At 41.7% G+C, this 19,613-nt stretch overlaps 1 protein-coding gene across 3 annotated transcripts in view; it reads left to right on the top strand.

Moving 5' to 3' along the window:
- kirrel3a (kirre like nephrin family adhesion molecule 3a) overlaps positions 1–19,613 on the top strand; it is a 311,368-nt gene that overhangs the window by 216,568 nt on the left and 75,187 nt on the right. The gene's annotated exons all lie outside the window — the stretch shown is intronic.

The raw sequence follows: 19,613 nt of genomic DNA, 5'->3' as shown, positions 1-19,613 counted from the left end.
CTGGCTCTAATTGCGAGGCAGGTGCTAAGGAGACATTTGAATCAGATAGATGTGCGACGTTCTCAAATCAAGGCTAATCAGCTGTAGTAAAAGACCTCAGATATGTTTTCCATCTCCTGTGATTTCCAATCAATGAGACTCTGATGCAAATGCATTGCATCAGATGAGCCTGTGGGCAGGCAAAAGCAGGGCTTATTATCATTATTGATCTGGGCTCCTTGTTAAAACCATGATATATTCCAGGGGTATCAGTTCATTATTCTGGCTCCGGAGCGTCAGTGTTTCAGCCAAGTAATCTAAAGCTGGTTACTTAGAGGGAAGTGAAGATGTTGGTGATTTCAGGTCCATTAAAATGATTAATTATAGATGAGAGGGCAACCATTTGTTTTTTATTTAGTTATTTATTTTATTTTTTTTCTCCTCATGCTGGTCCGGTGGCAGGAGAGACAAATCATCAGGCTCCCCCAGGCACAGCCATTAGCCTGACATTTAATCCCAGACAAACTGGCTTACTTCTGAAAAGTTGCGTACAAAGCCACAATCTGGCTCCTGAGTGAGGTAATGAAGTTAATGTATGGGTGGTGTCGCAATTAATCCCCCACTGTCACCCCCCGCCTCCCTACCTCTTCACCTCCCCCCTTCCCCCCCGCGAGGACAGCACACTGCGACCACTCAAAGGCTTTACTCTCTCTCTCTCTCTCTCTCTCCCTCTCTCTCTCTCTCACTCTCCATCACTTATCTATTTCTCCCTCTCTCTTTCTCTCTCCCTCTCCATCCTCTCTCATTCGTTTGTCTCTCTCCCTCACCTATTTTTTCTCTTCTCACTCTTTATTGTGCTCCTGTTTCGTTCTATCTCTCGCTTCTCTCATTCTATTCTGTCTACCTCCCTCCCTCATTCACCTTTCTCTCTCTCTCTCTCTCTCTCTCTCTCTCTCTCTCTCTCTCTCTCTCTCTCTCTCTCTCTCTCTCTCTCTCTCTCTTCACGCTCTCTCTCTCTCTCTCTCTGTCTCATTCTCCTCTCTCTCTCTCCCTCTCTCTCTCTCTCACTCTCCATCACTTATCTATTTCTCCCTCTCTCTTTCTCTCTCCCTCTCCATCCTCTCTCATTCGTTTGTCTCTCTCCCTCACCTATTTTTTCTCTTCTCACTCTTTATCATGCTCCTGTTTCATTCTTTCTCTCTCTTCTCTTTCTGTTCTCTCTACCTCCCTCCCTCATTCACCTTTCTCTCTCTCTCTGTCTCTTCACGCTCTCTCTCACTCTCTCTCTGTCTCTCTCTCTCTCTCTCTCTCCCTCTCTCTCTCTCACTCTCCATCACTTATCTATTTCTCCCTCTCTCTTTCTCTCTCCCTCTCCATCCTCTCTCATTCGTTTGTCTCTCTCCCTCACCTATTTTTTCTCTTCTCACTCTTTATCGTGCTCCTGCTTCGTTCTTTCTCTTTCTTCTCTTTCTGTTCTCTCTACCTCCCTCCCTCATTCACCTTTCTCTCTCTCTCTCTCTCTCTCTCTGTCTCTCTCTCTCTCTGTCTCATTCTCCTCTCTCTCTGTCTCATTCTCCCTTCTCTCTCTCTCTCCCTCTCCTCCTCCTCCTCCTCACAGGGCTGTTTTAGAGCCTGATTGGACGCCTGCGGGTGGAGTCCCAGCTTTGTTTCTACCACTTACTCAAAGTGACCAGAGAAGATTGTTTCGTTTTTTAGGGGCAGTGTGTGTTTGTGTGTGTGTGTGTGTGTTTGTGTGTGTGTGTGTTTGGGGGGGTGGTTCTTTGCTCTTTTTAACGTCATAACCTTGTAGTGAGGTTGTCAGAAGGAAGCCGCCTTCCCCTCAGCCTGTTGTCTCTGTTTTAAGCTTAACATATAGAAGTCACAGTTATCACTGGTGATAACAAGAGCACGGTGTCATTTTATATGAATTATTCCCAGAAGCTGAGAAACTCTGCAGCGAGTATGAATTCTAAACTTTCATTTTATGATAGATTCATATTTACACATGGAAGAAGAGATACTACTATAAAAGTTATGGTAGTAAATACAGACGTTTGTAGCACTCTTTACTGAAGTGCAGACACTAAGCCGTCGATCCAGAATGTAAATTGTAACTCATAACAGAACTTAATAATTAAATAGGTAAATTCATTTGAGCAGTGTAGCAAAGTGCCAGCAATAACTGTCAAAGCTGTAAATCAGCGACTCTCCTTTCCTGGACTGGGGAGTCCGGCTCCAGTCCTGCAGCTACTGCTTGGTTTAATGATCTCCCTCATGCGGCTCATGAAGGGCTTGATAATTAGCTGACGAGTTTAATCAGGTGTGTGGGACTGTGAAGTGCTGGAGCTGTCCAGAGCCGGAGCTCGGCTTCTCTTTAGTGCCGTCTGCTCCGCGTCTCTGTCCGCTGTATCATCTCTGAGCGTTTAAGGCCCTGAAAAAACAGACCAAACGGTACTGAATCATAAGCATTCAGTTTGCACTTCGTATCCAGCCAACAGAAGGCAAGTACATCAGCCAGAGCCCAGCGGGCTGGCGTGGAGCTGCCCTGCTTGATTGACATTTGAACTTTGAACCTCCGCGAGAGCGCTGGAGAGGAATTGAGCAGCCGGGCTGCTGAATAAGACATGAGCCCGCGCAGGTACAGCATCCACAGTAGGGGCCCCTGAGGCTAATTAGATCCTGGGAAATCCCTCCCAGCTTCCATGGGCTGGAGCTGCCAAGCCACAGGGAGAAAGCCCTGGACCTCCAAAGGTCAGTGTTGTTTAAAATGGGCCTTGAGAGAAAGACGGCAGAGTTTGGTGAAACTCCCAGCTGTGACTGCGATGCTCGCCGATTTAAGCATTGAGTAACAGATGTTAGGTAAAGAGGGTCTGTTCTGAGGCAGTTTGCCAAGACTTAGGAGATCAGCAGTTGCACCAGCTGAAGTTCAACCCTAGTCTAGTTGGAACATGAACTGCCGCTACACTCAAGTTTACAAGCTACTAGAATTTAAACGGTTGCAGCAAGCGCTGGTGTTTTTCCAACACTGTGTCCACTCACTGTCCATTCTAGTAGACACTCCTACCTTATTGGTCTACCTTGTAAGTCCAGCAGTGTCGCTGAGGTGTTTAAAAGCTCCAGCAGTACTGCTGTGTCTGATCCACTCAGACCAGCACATCACACACTAACACACCACCAACAGGTCAGTGTTACTGCAGTTCTGTAAATAATCCACCACCCAAATAGTACCTGCTCTGTGAGGGTCCATGGGGGTCCTGACCACTGAAGAACAGGGTAACAGAGTATCAGAGAAACAGATGGACTACAGTCTATAACTGTAGAACTACAAAGTGGACTTATATGGTCAGTATAGCTGATAAAATGGACCGTGAGTGTAGAAACCAGGAGGTAGTGCTAATGTTATGGTTAAATAACATTATGATGTAGAATTATTTCATTTTCAGTTGTAGATGGACGTGAAGATACTCTGAAACTTTAATCTGCAGTTCCGAGCAGTGTCCAAAGAAAATCTCAGGGATTAAGATAAGCATGAGATGAGATCCGGTGCCTTAAGGATGTGTTCAACAAGACACGTTAAGCTGCCCACATGTATGGCCAAGCCAGTGTTAATGAGCGGAAACTCCAATTACTTTAAAAGTGAAAAGTCCACCTTTTTCCTCCATGGATTAGCCAGTGGGACACCTGGGATAATCACTTGGTTCAGCCCAAACGCTGCCTTTGGGAATGCGGTCAGAAAGCAGAGCTCCCACTTTGTAGGAGTTTTTCTCTCACGTTTTTCAGAGAGCGCCTCTGCCTTTCACGGCAAGCCAATATTTGCAGCCCTCACCAAACATCCTCTCGCTCCAATCTACCTGATGTTAATGTCAGGCTGAGCAATGGCGCCGACTTGGAGCACTCGAGGTAGATTGGTGTGGGGAAAGCAAACAATGAGGCTTTAAATGAAAAATGAAGAAGCTCACAGACAATGGGCCAAAGCCCAGACAACCATGCTCTTTTATCAGGGTCTGCTTTTTTTCTCAAAGGGCTCTTTAAAATTAAAATTAAAATAAAGTGAAAAGCTTGCTGTTGTCATATAACCCTAAGATTTAGCATTGTTGTTTTGATTTACGGTTTATATGGAACTGCTTAAATATGGAACATTAGACATTCCCAATCTGTGTACATTCAACAGGTTCAGACACTTCTGTACTTCAGGTGACTTTGTTTCAGTGTCAAACAATGGCAAAAACAAGACAGCAATAAAGTCAAATATTCCTAAAATAGCTTCTCTTTTACTTACAAGTCGCTGCCGGCGTAAGAAAACCTTGCATCTCCATATTTTTATCTTTTTTCAGTTTTTGACATCATTGGAAAAGACCTATCACCCTTTACATTGTGTGTAAATTCCACAATGAATGGACCAAAAGAAATGATCTAAAACTACTTGGAAAAAAGTCTGGTTCCTTTGACTTGTACTAAAAGTAAATGATGTTTTTCCTTCCGCTGTAAAGTTAACATTTTCGAGATGCAAGGTTTTGTTCCGGCAGCAGCAAAATACAAATGTGATGTGAATTAAAAGTTCAGAATCTGTACTTTTCACAGAATTTGGTCTCACTTTATTTGGATAGTCCCCTATAGGTTATCTATAGATGTTCAAATTGTTACCAAACTATCTGTTGATCTGTTGACCCATTTTACAAACAGTGGTGGGGTTGGGGTTAGGATCTGGGTTGAGGTTAAAGTTAGGGTTAGGATTAATGTCAGGTTTAGAGTTAAAGAGAGTTGTGGTTGAATTAGTAGATATTTAGTTGAATGTAAATTTAAAGTAAATTAAGTATCTACACAGCATCTAAATAAAGTGTTACCTGCGATTTCCCTGCTTGTTTCAGTGAGATACGAATGGATAATACTCTCAATATTGTGCAAAAATCGAAGACTAATCTTCATTTCTTTTCCAGTTAAAACAGTCATTAAGTAAAAGTTCAGTCAAGAAAAAACATAGTTAATAGTAAATTACACAAAGCCTCTAAAACTAAATATAATCTCATCTGAAATGTATTGTGTCCTTATTTAATGTGGTTTATTACAGCTTTCATTCATTTCAAGAGACTCAGTTCTCCAGAAATCTGCAGGCATATCTTACCACATTTTTCCAAAGTTCAGTCTATCTTCAGTGCTATTTCTGCTTCTCACCATTGAAGATCCCAGTTACAAATTAAGACTAAGGCCAAATCTCATTTCACACCTTACGTCTACGACTTACCACCTTGCCCTACCCCTCCATTTTGAGGAGGTAAGGTGTCCTGATTTTTGTTGAGATAGAGGGGAAAGCTGAAGTGTTAGGACTACATGACCCTCCAAACGGAGGTTTTTCAGTGTTATGAGAAAAAAAGAAAAACCAAAAAAGCAAGATGGCTGCACATGAGACCAAAGAAACCCACAAATGTGAGAATTTCTCTGTTAAAAATTTCAGTAACCACTGTTTTATCTTAGTTTAATGTCTTTTCAATGGAATATGGTTCTTTTCTTAATAACAAGCATAAAAAAGCACTAATGGTACACTAAGGTCTTGGTAGCTATCTAGCTAACTTTCCCGTTCCACCTTAAATAGTCCAGTAGTACTAACACCTCAAGCTCCATAATGTAACTGCTGCTGTATTTAAGGTGGAATGGGAAAATTCGAACAAGAAGCTGAAGAACTTCAGCTTCGTATCACTGACGAATTAGTGGTGGGTGATAATAAATAATTGCCCCCCTCTTTGAAGGTGTATGATGCCCTAAATGTAACTAAAGCCCAGCAGTGAGGAGCTGAACTTTCCCCTCCTCTGCGGTCACTGCAGACGGGCAGGGTCGCCTACAGAGCGGCGCTGGTAGCTGATAATGAAGAGATGCTCTTTTATTTGAGGGTCTCATTTCATAGAGGAAGATTTCAACCATTACTGCTTGTAACTCAAGATAAGACTTGAAGACAAGGGGAAGGGGTAAAACTACGAAATGGGATTGGGCCTAAATGTTGCTCCACATCTCAGATGTCCAGTTTTGGAGTTCTGGTGCCAGTCTGCTGTCCTCAGTGAGGGCTTCTTGACCAACTACACATCCTTTCAGACCCATAGCGCTCCATTGTCGTCTCACAGTGGAAGGAGGGCTGTGGATGTTTTCAGATCTGAAGCAGCTTGATTTTTTCCCTCTGTCTCAAAGAAGAAAGCTTTAAGTGCTGTTTATCTGATTATCTGGTTTCTGTGGCTGCAGGTGGTTTTTAGGAGTCCAGTTTTCTTTGTATCTTTTAACAAATGTTTGAACTCCAGTTTTGGAAACTCCTGCCTGAGAAAGCAATGCGAGGTCTTTGTGAGCAGACTTTGTTGGGAGGACACACCTGTTGCACAACTGGTTGGCTTTAAGATTGGAAGGATGGAAGAGTTAAAGTGGCAGCAGGTGGACAGAAATAAAATACTGCTAGATTTGATATTTGACTTTGTGTTCAAGGCTTTTGTGTAATCTTCTGTTAATGATTCCTGCTTTGATCTGACACTATTTAGTCTGGAAATGAACTGAAATGGTTGGTTACTGAGTAACATGCTTTTCTTTTCACCGGCGATAACTGCGAGCACACAGAGCTAAAAAGCTAGGTGCTTTAGATGTTAATTTTCATAAATCATAAGAAAGTTTGGAACAGCTGGTTCTCATTTCTCGAATGCCACACTTTGTTGGAGAGCCAGCGAGCGTGCAGGAACATCTGCGGCTCTTAGCTTCGGTGAAAGCAGCTCCGCTCGTGCAGATTGGCCCATCATGACGACAGTATTTCACTCCGAACGCCTTCCTTTATTGACTTTCCATTTTTAATACCTAAACTTCCCTCACGGTCACCCCGGTGATCCCGGGGCCCGAATCGCAGGTTCAGCTATATTTGTCTCCTTTGAAATCACAAAATATCGGCATGAAGTGACATTCTGACATTTGTGCGTGGGGGTGGGATGAAGAGGAGGGTGAATTGTCAGGCTCTCTCCTCTGCTATCCCTGTTGCTTTGATGCTGTCATTGTGAGTTGAGAACAATAGGTAGGGACTGGACGGGAACTGAAGCATGTAGACGCCTCGTCTCGCCGGCATGATCACGCTGGAGGGCTTTTGTGCTTTGGGCCAGTGGGCCATGTCTGCTCCCTGTCTCTGAGCATGGGCCTTGTTTTGGGGTTCTGTTCTTTGTCAGCCTATATTTCTGAGTGTGTTGGGGCCAAAGAGGTCCTTTGATACAAGATCTCTGTGGCAAAGTGGGCCAAATAAAGTCCTTTGTTAACATGAACTGTTCAGCAGGTTTTCATCAAAACAAAAGTTAATTTGATATTTTGAGCACAATTTTAATAACGAAAAATTGTCTAGAATTATGTCGTATTAGATTATACACCAATCAGGCATAAAATTCTGACCTTGTTCCTTGTTTCTACACTCACTGTCCATCTTATCAGCTCCACTTACTGTATAGCTGCTCTCTGTAGTTCTACAGTTACAGACTGTAGTCCATCTGTTTCTCTGATACTCTGTTACCCTGTTCTTCAGTGGTCAGGACCCCCATGGACCCTCACAGAGCAGGTGGTGGATCATTGTCAGCACTGCAGTAACACTGACGTGGTGGTGGTGTGTTAGTGTGTGTTGCACTAGTCTGAGTGGATCAGACACAGCAGTGCTGGTGGAGTTTTTAAACACCTCAGTGTCGCTGCTGGACTGAGAATAGTCCACCAACCAAACATATCCAGCCAACAGTGTCCTGTGGGCAGCGTCCTGTGGCCACTGATGAAGGACTAGAGGACGACCAACACAAACTGTGCAGCAGCAGATGAGCTGTCGTCTCTGACTTTACATCTACAAGGTGGACCAACAAGGTAGGAGTGTCTAATAGAGTGGACAGTGAGTGTACACAGTATTGAAAAGCTCCAGTAGCACTGCTGTGTCTGATCCACTCGTACCAGCACATATTAAATAGTGGAGATGATAAAAGGGACAATGAGCGTAGAAACAAGGAGGTGGTCAGAATGTTAAGCCTGATTGGTGTAGATATTATAATTAATAGAATGTCTGTTTTCTACAGTACTCACTGTTACATTATTGCATTGTGATATTACAGTGTCAAAGTGCATTGTTACACTCCTGATGGTGATACAGGATGTATTATAAATATAAACCGATTTTTTGGCTAATTTACATCTAAGTGTGTATTTAACAGGGTTCAGAACTGCCCGACCAGTTTTTTGCTGCTTTTAAAAAACATTTTTTCTACACATACACAAATCTCTTTAAGACAGTTAATTTATTCTTCAAAAAAGCGATATTATTATGATTGTTATTATTATTATTAGAAACAGAACCTACCTTTAAAGCAACCTGTCACTGTTGTACAAAATAAACATAATGAAATACCAACAGCTGCTTACATCCGAACTTCGATCACATTTTTGCACTGTAAGGCTGAATAAGGATGCTCAGTGTCACTAATGCAACGTATCTCTTATGAAGCATCCATATCTAGTTGACTGCTAATGTCGCCCACTTGTGGAGAATTTATAGCCTTCAGTCTAGAAACAGTCACATTTTTATTTTTAGTACAGGCCTGCAAAAATGAATAAACTCATTAAGAAGCTCCTTATGATGATGCAGATTTGTTGTAACAGTAGTCTTTACTGCCTTGATTTACCATACAGTCTTTTCATTTTAGACCAGCAATGTGTGTAAGAATTGTCATGTTTTAAGCATTTTTACAGGCTAATAGGTTAGCAAGGTGGTAAAGTTACTTGCCCTTCTCATAGAAGAGGAGAGTTCAAGTCAGCACAGGGGAGGATTTGTCGGTTGATTTTCCCACAAATCTAGCTGCATCAGTTTAGTTCTGCTTGTGTATGTTGGTCTGTCTTTGTAACACATCAGAAATGATGGGTTTCTGGTGGAAATTCATGATGCAGTAACGATAAAAATATGATTTATTGTCATATTGACATATGCAGGCATTTTTTGTACATGGCAAGAGTTTTCTTAACACTCACGTAAACTTTCTTCTATAGATAGCAATGTCAACAAAGAGCAACTGCTTTCTTACTCATGCTGATAAACTGATTTCTCCACAAGGGAAAAAACGTTTTTCACTCGCTTCATCACATAGGCCTGCCTCCGCTTTGCCAACGTTTTGAGTCATGCCTTGCCCTGGGTGAGACTGGCAAGGCTTAACTCAATGCTCAACTGGATTAGACCATTGTTTCTGCAGGGAGTTGGTCTTTGAATATGGAAGTGAATGAAAGTAGTGTCAAGTGCATTGTTGAACGGATCTTCAAAACTATCCAAATACTGAGCGCAACTGCAATGATGTGCAAATCATTTAAACCCTATATTTCATTGCAAATGAATTTATATTTCATTAAAACTGAGAAGTTTTATTGTTTTTTGAAAAATATGTGGTCATTTTGAATTTGATGCCAACAACATGTTCCAAAACATTTGGCACAGGGGAACAAAAGGCTGGTAAAGTTGCGTAATGCTTAAAAAAACAGCTGTTGATTGGCAACAGATCAGTAACGTGATTAGGTATTAAGCATCTCAGAGAGGCAGAGTCTTTCAGAAGTAAAGATGAGGAGGGGGTCACCGCTCTGTGAAAAACTGCACGATCAAATGGTCCAACAATTCAAGAATAACGTTTCTTAACATGAAATAACAAATTCCTCTGTAGTGGAAATCAGTGCATGGGCTCTTCTTAAAACCACTGTCTGTGAACACAGTTTGGCACTGCATCCACATATGCAAATGTAAACAGGACCCAGAAATGCTGCCACTTTCTCTGGGCCCGAGCTCATTTAAAATGGACTAAGGGGAAGTGGAAAAGTGTCCTGTGGTCTGATGAATCAAAATTTGAAATTCTTTTTGGAAATCATGGACACTGTGTCACTAAACAACCCTCAGCGTGTTATCAGTGCACAGTTCATGATGGTATAGGAGTGCATTAGTACACATGGCACGATGTGCACATCGTGGAAGGCAGCATTAATGCTGAACCATATATAATGTTTTGGCAACATATCATTGCTGTCGGAAGAAAACCTTGCATCTCCATTTTTGGCATTTTTCAGTTTTGGACATAATTTGAAAGTATCTGTTACTCTTTACATTGTTTGTAAATTTTATGATGAATGGCCTAAAAGAAATTACCCAAAATGACATGGGAAAAATTCTGGTTCCATTGACTTACACTGAAAGTGAAGTATGTTTTTTCCTTCTCCTGTAAAGTTACTATTTTGGAGATAGAAGATTTTCTTCCGACAGCAATGATATGCTGCCATCCAGACAACATCTTTTTCAGGGAAGGCCTTGATTATTTCAGAAAGACAATATCAAACCACATTCTTCATGTATTCCAGCAGCATTGCTCTGTACTGAGTCCAGGTGCTAAACTCACCTGCCTACAGTCCAGACCTGTCAGCACTGATAACATTTGGAAGGTGGAAATGAAAAATATGACAAAGAAGACCTCGAACTGTTGGGAAGCTGAAATTATATATCACACATGAATGAAAAAACATGTCACTTTCAAAACTACAGTGGTAAACACGCCCCCGTCGTTGGCATCAAACTGAAAATGGGCACGTATTTTTCAAAAAGCAATAATACATCGTTTCAGCAGTTGTTATGTTGTCTTTGTAGTATTTTCCTTTGAAAATATGGTTTGATTTGCATGTCCTTGTAAATATTTTTATTTACATTCTGCACTGGGCTGCACATCATTTGTAGTTACATTACTACATTTGAATAGTAGAGCGAAACAAAAGTAACTCTCGACTTCTCTTTTCTTTTGGCCCATTTTTCACTTTCCAAACTCAAATGCTGCGTTTATGTTGTCAGAGACACCATAACAAATGAAGCATGTGCTGAAATATTGATTGTTAAGTGCCACTATAGTTTGTCCACCATAGGTTGGCAAATAATGTCGTGAAAAGCCTCTATTCAGCGTGATAACTTAATTATGATGGCTTCTCAAAGCAGAACAAAGAAGGCAGACAGCATTTTAACGACGCAAGGTCACTCTCGCTCTTCTGTACTAAGACAAGCGCGACATCGGCCCGCAAGACAATGATTCCAATCACAAGCGAGTCTCAGACGGCAAACAAAACGCATTATGATGTCTTACAAAGCAGCAAAGCAAGGCCGAACACAGATCGGCTTTGTGTTTGTTTGCAAAGATTCTGTCAGCAGCTGAGCGATTATGACATGGAGCGCGGCTTCTCTGTTCTTTAGTCCGCTCAGCAGCTCAACGGATACATAAAAGATTCAATTAAAAAGGTTATGGATATTTTTAATTTGGAGGACTGGACAGCTGGCTGTTGAGTTTTGATATCTTAACCATGTTAGTATCACTTTAAATGAATAGCATTTTAGATGTTGGTATGATGAGTTATTCGCTACAGTTTCTCATACAGTTAAATGGAATTTTTTGCCAGCGTTCAATAAAAGCTTGTCCTCGCAGAAGAAGGTACAGTGGAATGCCGTAGGCTGCGATTCCTGGGAATGATAACATAAGGCAGGTATTAGAACATATTAGTGTTTAAAAAAAAAAAAAGTCTAGTCTTTTTAAATTCTCTCAAACATGTTAATAGGAATTCTCAATTTCTCAAATCTGTGATGAATATAAATCTGTTATGCACTGACCCTGTTCAGGTGAAGGTAGTGAAGGCTGAAGCATTGGGCTCCTGAAGTTATGACAATATTTGTTCTTTGACAGTTGGATCTTTAAAACCTTGTCCCGAAGGTTCAAAAGGACTAAAGCTCATTGACGCAACAGCAGATAGAGGGAGCCCTGCTTTCTTTGACTGGGGAGTGAGGAACGGTATTATGTGATGATTATGAGCCATATATCCATATTAATCGCTTTATTTCTGCTCAGCTCTTTCTCAAATTTTCTTTAGCTTGAGCTGAAATGAAATGAATCAGGCCAGGCCAGATGAATCAGACGTCCCTCCAGTCATTTATTTCATTTACAGTCAAAATGGCTATTAAGTATAATATCAGGTTTTTCAGTGTTTAGTACATCCACACTTTGGCTTCATTACAGCTTCCATTATTTTCGACTTTCTTTCAGTTTTTCACAGAAAATCTGCAGGGATGTTTGTTCACATCTCCCAAGTTCAGCCTTAGAAGTTGCATTTTTCTGCTTCTCAAATGATTCAAAAAAGCTCAGTTGCAAATTTTGCAAACATCAGTCCATAATGCCTTATACCACATTTTAGATGTCCAGTTTCAGTGGCTATTTGAGAGTCCTTCTCACAGTGGAACACTCTCAGAAATAAAGCTACTAAACTGTCACTGGGGCAGTTCCTCCCTCGTCACTGGGGTGGAACCCTCAGAGGTTCATCTCAGTACCTTTAGTCAGGGAACATAGCTGAAGGAGAATCCACTGACATGATGTGTTCTAAGCTGTACTGACTCCACACACCCCGCCTCCAGGACTTTTATTCTACTGTTCAGATTTAAGACGTTTGGTTCTGGAAAAACTTCTTTAAGGTTCACAATCGTACCTTAAAACCACTGCTGTACCTTTGAGGGAACATTTACCTTGTTTAAACCTTCATAAGTGAAAAATGTGCCTGCACTCTACCTTTAATTATAACAGTGTAGATTTTTTTTTCCAGATCTGATGTAAGATGAAAGCATTACTATATAAGTAGTTTATTGAAGTAATTTATATAGTACTATATAAATTAGACAGTTTTGGTGATCTAACAGGTCTTGCAGGGTTGTTAGGAATACACACACATAGGGCTGCTCAATTATGGCAAAAAAAACCCCAAAAACATAATGCGAATTATTTTGGTCAGTACTGAGGTTATGATTATTTAACAAGGTTGTTTGTTTACTGTGGAAACATCAGGCATTTACCAACCTTAAAAAAACCTTGTCTTTTTAACAGTGGAGATCCTTGAACTTTGAATACAATTAAACTGAGAAACAAATTAAGAAAAAAAGTAAAAAGAGAGAAATACACAAAATAAATGACCAACAATGCATCAATCTAAACATTTAAATTAATAATAAAAGTAATAAATAAAATAAATATATCGATCAAAAATACAAATAAATTAGACCAAAATGAATCGAAATGACCTGTCCAGGGTGTATCCTGCCTTCTACCCAGTGACTGCTGGGATAGGCTCCAGCTCCACCCCTGCGACCCAGGAGGATAAGTGGCTTAGACAATATGTGTTTGTGTGTGTGAATTGAGATGAGTTTAGGTTTTCAGGGAGGGGTGAAAGAGCACTACAGTAACGGAAAGGAGTGCGCTGGATTTACACTTGGCAGATGCTCTTTTCCAGAGAGATTTACAGTGTGATCATTGTACACAGGCAGGCAAAGGTAGTGTTGGGAGTCTTGCCCATGGACTCTTATTGCCCAGGAACCCCAGTTTACAGCTTAGAAGGCAGAGGTGTTACCCACTAAACCATAACAACCACAGTAACATAACACAAATCAAAACAAGGGCGTTGTTGCAAAACGGAATAGCGGTTTTATCTTGATTATGTTGTTTTCCAGATCATTTGACAATAAAATCTTAATGGAAAATAGTTTTCTATTATTTACCCCGCCCTGCACTCATATATCGCTGCTGTCAGAACAAAACGTTTTCCAGTTTTTGATATAATCTGTCGTTTTTTTACACCGTGTGTAAATTTCATGATGAATGGACCAAAAGAAACGTCCCAAAATGACTTGGAAAGACGTCTGGTTCCATTGACTTACATTAAAAGTATGTTTTTTCCTCCTCCTGTAAAGTTACCATTTTGGAGATACGAGGCTTTGTTCCCGACAACAGCGATATGTATTTTTAAAGCCAGGAAATGAAGCATTTTCTTTGCAGTTCCTGCAGTGAATTGCACCCGGATGGCTGGATGATGTAGTAAAACCACTTCCTTAAGCACCATTTCACCCAAAATGGGATGAAATGAATGTAAAGCACTAGCAGATACGTCACAACAGTAAATGCATGTATCCTGCTGGCTTGTTTCACTAATTATTAATGTTCTTACTGTCACACAGGTCTCTCTCACTCTCTCTCGGAGAAGATTTTCTTGTCTTCATCACTGCACACCTTCCCCACCCACACTCAAACGTACCTCAGAAATACATTTTCAGTCGCGAGCTAACAGGAGTGAAGTGACCCTTGGCAGGGACTCCTAAAGCTGTAGCTTTCAGATATCCATTAAGCTGAGCCAGGCTGCAATTAACTGAGGTGGCATCAACAACTGGAGACAGGTTCCTTTATTCCAGCTTTACCTCAACATAAGGGTGGGCAATATGGCAAAAATGTACCACATTACACAAAGACCTTTGGACGATAAACGGGCAAGAAAAAGTATGTGAACCCTTTGCAATGACCTCGATTTTTGCATTGATTGGTCTTGAAATAAGATCTGTTCTTCATCTCAGACACAAGTATAGAAGCTAATAACACAAAAACACTTATAATTTTTCATGTCTTTATTGTGCACACCAATTAAACACCAGTTTAACATTAACGGTGCTGGTGGAAAAAGTAAGTGAACCCACTTTGGCAGCTTTAGCTTTAGACAAGAAGAAGAACCAACATGCATAATGTTCAGCAGGAATAATAGAGCATTCTTCCATGCAAAACTGCTTCCCCATATTCATATAAGAGCTTAGCCATATTCTTTAAGTGTCTGCCCTGACCACCCAGTCCTTCTGTAGTAGATTTAGATGTTTAGGGTCATTATCCCTCTGCATCACCCAGGATCTACTGAGCTTCAGCTGGCGGACAGGCCCCCATGATTCCAGGATACATTGATAAACTCCCTGAATGCTGGCGGTCAGTTCAGGCCCAGAGGCAGCAAAGCAGCCCCAAATCATGATGCTCTCTCCACCATGCATCACTATTGGGGTAGGGCTATTTTACACCATACGGAACACTGTTTGTTCTTCCCGAACAATTCAAGGTACTCTTCGGCAAACTTGAGGTGTGCAAGACTCATGAGCGGAGATGTCAACCAGGTTCTCTGTTTCCGTCAAGCCTTTAGCTGTTACTCTAGGGCTCTTTTGTACTTCATTAGGCATCCCACATTGTGCGTTTGGAGCGATCTTGGCTCTCGTTCTAAGGAGAGTATACACAGTAATAAATCGTCTCCAATTAAAGACACTTTCTCTAACTGTGAGCTGATGAACACCCAAACTTTTTGAGATTACTTTGTAGCCCTTTCCAACTTTATGCAAACCTGCAGTTATTGATCGTAAGTCTTCTGAGATCTCTGTATTGCGAGGCATGGTTCACGCCAGCAGGTGCGTCTGTGAATAGTCAAAATGTTTGAGCGTGAAAGCAGGTCTGACCCACACCTCCAGTCTCATTTCATTGATTGGACTCCAGGTTTGCTAACTCCAGTCTCCAATTAGCTTTTGTTGAAGCCATTAGCCTAAGGGTTCACATATTTTTTTCAGCCTGCTATGAATGTTTGAATGGTGTATTCAATTTGGACAAGAACAATGGGGTATGCTTTGTGTTGTTAGCTTAAATAGGTTGTATTTGTTCTTGGTTTCAACCAGTTTTAAGTGAACTTTATCCATAAATGCAGGTAATTCCAAAGAGTTCAGATACTACTTCTTGCCAATATTGTGTCACAATATTTGTTTTTGAGGTTTGTGAACAGGGTTAGAAGAAGTGGACTATAATGCTCAAACACGGAGCTACAACAGGCATATCGCTGTCGTCGGATCAAAACCTCGTATCTCCAAAATGGTAACTTTACAGGAGAAAAGAGGAAAAAACATACATTACTTTTAATGTAAGTCAATGGAAACAGATGTTTTTCCAAGTCATTTTTGGCCATTTATTTTGGTCCATCCTTCATAAAATTTACACACAATATACACTCACCGGCCACTTTATTAGGTACACCTTGCTAGTGAAAGGTTGGACCCCCTTTTGCCTTCAGAACTGCCTTAATTCTTCATGTCATACTTTCAACAAGGTGTTGGAAACGTTCCTCAGAGATTCTGGTTGGTTATTTGAGTTCCTGTTGCCTTTCTATCATCTGGAACCAGTCTGCCCATTCTCCTCTGACCTCTCACATCAACAAGGCATTTTCGTCCACACAACTGACCGCTCACTGGATATTTCCTCTTTTTCGGACCGTTCTCTGTGAACCCTAGAGATGGTTGTGTGTGAAAATCCCAGTAGATCAGCAGTTTCTGAAATACTCAGACCAGCCCGTCTGGCACCGACAACCACGCCACGTTCAAAGCCCCTTAAATCCCCTTTCTTCCCTGTTCTGATGCTCGGCCTGCACTTCAGCAAGTTGTCTTGACCACCTCTATATGCCTAAATGCACTGAGCTGCAGCCCTGTGATTGGCTGATTAGCTGTTTGTGTTAACATGAGTATATATGAGTATATCCATCCATCCATCCATCCATCCATCCATCCATCCATCCATCCATTTTCTAAGCCGTTTCTCCGTCAGGGTCGCGGGGGGATGCTGGAGCCTATCCCAGCAGTCTTCGGGCGGAAGGCAGGATACACCCTGGACAGGTCGCCAGTCCATCGCAGGGCAGACAGACAGACACAGACAGTCACTCACACATTCACACCCAGGGGTAATTTAGCACGTCCAATTGGCCTGACTGCATGTCTTTGGACTGTGGGAGGAAACCGGAGAACCCGGAGGAAACCCACGCAGACACAGGGAGAACATGCAAACTCCACACAGAGAGGACTATATGAGTATATATTCCATGTTAAAGGAATCACTGCCATGCTGTACAAAGACACAGAGTCTGCTTGATGTGAGTAGCTGCAGCAGACTGAAGTAAAAGCAAGGCTGACCCCCACATACAGCATTTTAGCCCTTTTCCAGTTAAATCACTGCTTCCATCCACTTCTTATTCTCGCTCTCTGTCACAGCAGAGCAGGAAAACTAAAATATAGCTGTTGTAGCTCAGTGTTTGAGCATTATAGTTACTATATTATACTATTCTATACTACACCGTAACATTTGATCACTTCTGCAGTAGTTATATGGAGCAGAAGCTAGTTTTACCCTGCTAACACTTAAAGCGGAAGTAATCGCGAATCTTGTGAAAAGGGCCCATCACTGGTCTCATTTTTTATGATCCATGCAACTGTTCTAAAAGTACAGATACCCTTAATATACTCAGATCTGATAGTATCACGATACCACGTCTTCACATTGCCCATCCCTGTGGATTCCCGCCGCACATTCCATACGTCGGGGTTTTCTGGTTGATGAGGAGATCACATCTCGTTAAGAGGCTTCCGTTAAAGAGCCTCCTCGACATCTCTGAGTTAATCCAGCTGGAAGAGAGGGCTAATTGCTGTGGGTTTGCGCGCTGCTGTGTGGCGCAACGACTGAACCCCGGGATGAAAGTGATTAATCCTCTCTGCTACCTATTCCTGCGAGACAGGCATCTCCACATCTAAGACTGGATCCAGGTACATTAGAAAATAGGTCACATTTCCCCAAGCGCCCCTTTCTCTCTGTTTTCCAAAATGAAATTGCTCCATTTTTCTCCTTCCTCGCCTACCCCCACCCCCCCCTTTCCCCACACCTCCACAGACGGAACGACTCGGAGAGACGTCCCAGGGGCCCCATGTATCAAGAGGGCAGAGAGAAAAGTAATTCAGCGACAAGGAGCCAGGTTTCAGTTAGGGAGTGCTGGAGTGTTTCTGCCGCCACTTCGAACGGCAATTAAATCGGGGGCGATTAATTTAGTCCGTTGACCCGCTCGAGACAGATCTATTGACTGGCCGTGTTAAATCGTCAATTTGGAGCCATTACACTGAGGCATATTTGCAAACATGCCCGTAATGATGATGGGTAAGTTGATTAAGGCGCTGTCAAGCGTTGGAGAGGAGAGTTCGAGAAGGGAAGAGCTGTCTTGGGTCATCATTTTGTGAAGATATGTTGCCATAACCGGACGAATAATGTCCGTTTCCGGAGTCTGTATTGGTCGCTTTAGTGGACAAGTGGACAGGCATGATTTCATTTCTTGTTTTACTTTGAAAGGGGACTTTCATGGATTTTCCAAGATGAGTGCATGATTAAATCATTAAGGCATCAGAAAAGTCAGAGAGGTTTGGTGTGAAAGGCTTTGTTTTAAAGAAACGTCAGTTGTTCACAGTGGTGGTGATGGGAACCAGACGTCTGAAGAGATGAATGCCTCCAAAATGCCACTAATTTTGGGAAGGCTTTGACCTAAATGTTATTTTTATTAATGTTATATAAATGTTATATATTTATTAAGCCATTAATGGCAGAGAGGTTCACATGAGATTCAAATTAACCCCCAAAGAAAGCGTGTTTTTTTGCAGCTTCGTCAGAATACGGTGGATTCACGGTATACAGTTGCAATTTTACGGTCATTTTCTGTTAATATGGTTTAGTAAATTGCGGTGAAGGTAATGCAACTAGTAACCCGAAGTTTATTGCAGTTGTTTTGTGAATTTTTTAACAGTGTAGGACTAAAGTGGGCAATATATCTCAAACAGAAACGGCATTTCTACACGTCTTTTTGGCCAAAATGATGTGGTGGCCTGAGTTTGTAAAGTGTGATGGTGATAGGAACCAGACATCTGAAGAGATTAATGCCTCTAAAATGCCTTTAATGTAAAGAAAAACATTTTTTAAGCCATTAATGGCAGAGAATTTACATGGGATGTTGTAGTTCAAATTGCCCCCTAAAGAAAATGTGTTTTTCAGAATTTTCATTATTTTACCACCATCAACAAAACTCAGAAGATGTGTAGGTTCACTGGTTGTTTTGGATAGTCAATAAAATGACTATATTTGTGTTGTAGAATGTGTGTGTCTGTACGTCTGTAAAGAAATCTATAAAGAGTCTGTACAGCTTCACATAAACCACTTATATACGTAGTTATGCCCATCATCCCATGTATTAAACGATATGAATTATTCCTCACTCGAAGCTCATTGGAGTGGTGAAACTTTAGTGAAAGCAAAGAAGCTAAACTTTTGAGCAAAGCTTTCAAATCCATGTTTGTAAACAGAAGATGAGATGTTTTATTCCAGTTTGCAACTCAGTGCATTTAGGCCTGTAGAGGTGGTCAAGACGACTTGCTGAAGTGCAGACCGAGCATCAGAACGGGGGAGAAAGGGGATTTAAGGGGCTTTGAACGTGGCGTGGTTGTTGGTGCCAGACGGGCTGGTCTGAGTATTTCAGAAACTGCTGATCTACTGGGATTTTCACACACAACCATCTCTAGGGTTTACAGAGAACGGTCCGAAAAAGAGGAAACATCCAGTGAGCGGTCAGTTGTGTGGACGAAAATGCCTTGTTGATGTGAGAGGTCAGAGGAGAATGGGCAGACTGGTTCCAGATGATAGAAAGACAACAGGAACTCAAATAACCAACCAGAATCACTGAGGAACGTTTCCAACACCTTGTTGAAAGTCTGCCATGAAGAATTAAGACAGTTCTGAAGGCAAAAGAGGGTCAAGCCTTTTACTAGCAAGGTGTACCTAATAAAGTGGCCGGTGAGTGTATGTTTGAAAGGCATAACAATACGACAGAAATACCTCTCGACTTCTAGAGCGAGGTTGAATTCCAGAACAGTGATTACTTTGTGAGTTTGCCTCTTTGCTTTCCGCTCTCCA

Source organism: Pygocentrus nattereri, chromosome 18, assembly GCF_015220715.1.
Source record: "Pygocentrus nattereri isolate fPygNat1 chromosome 18, fPygNat1.pri, whole genome shotgun sequence".
NCBI lineage: Eukaryota > Metazoa > Chordata > Actinopteri > Characiformes > Serrasalmidae > Pygocentrus > Pygocentrus nattereri.
The sequence above is the reverse complement of the archived record's forward strand: the minus strand, read 5'-3'. Positions and strand labels throughout refer to the sequence as shown.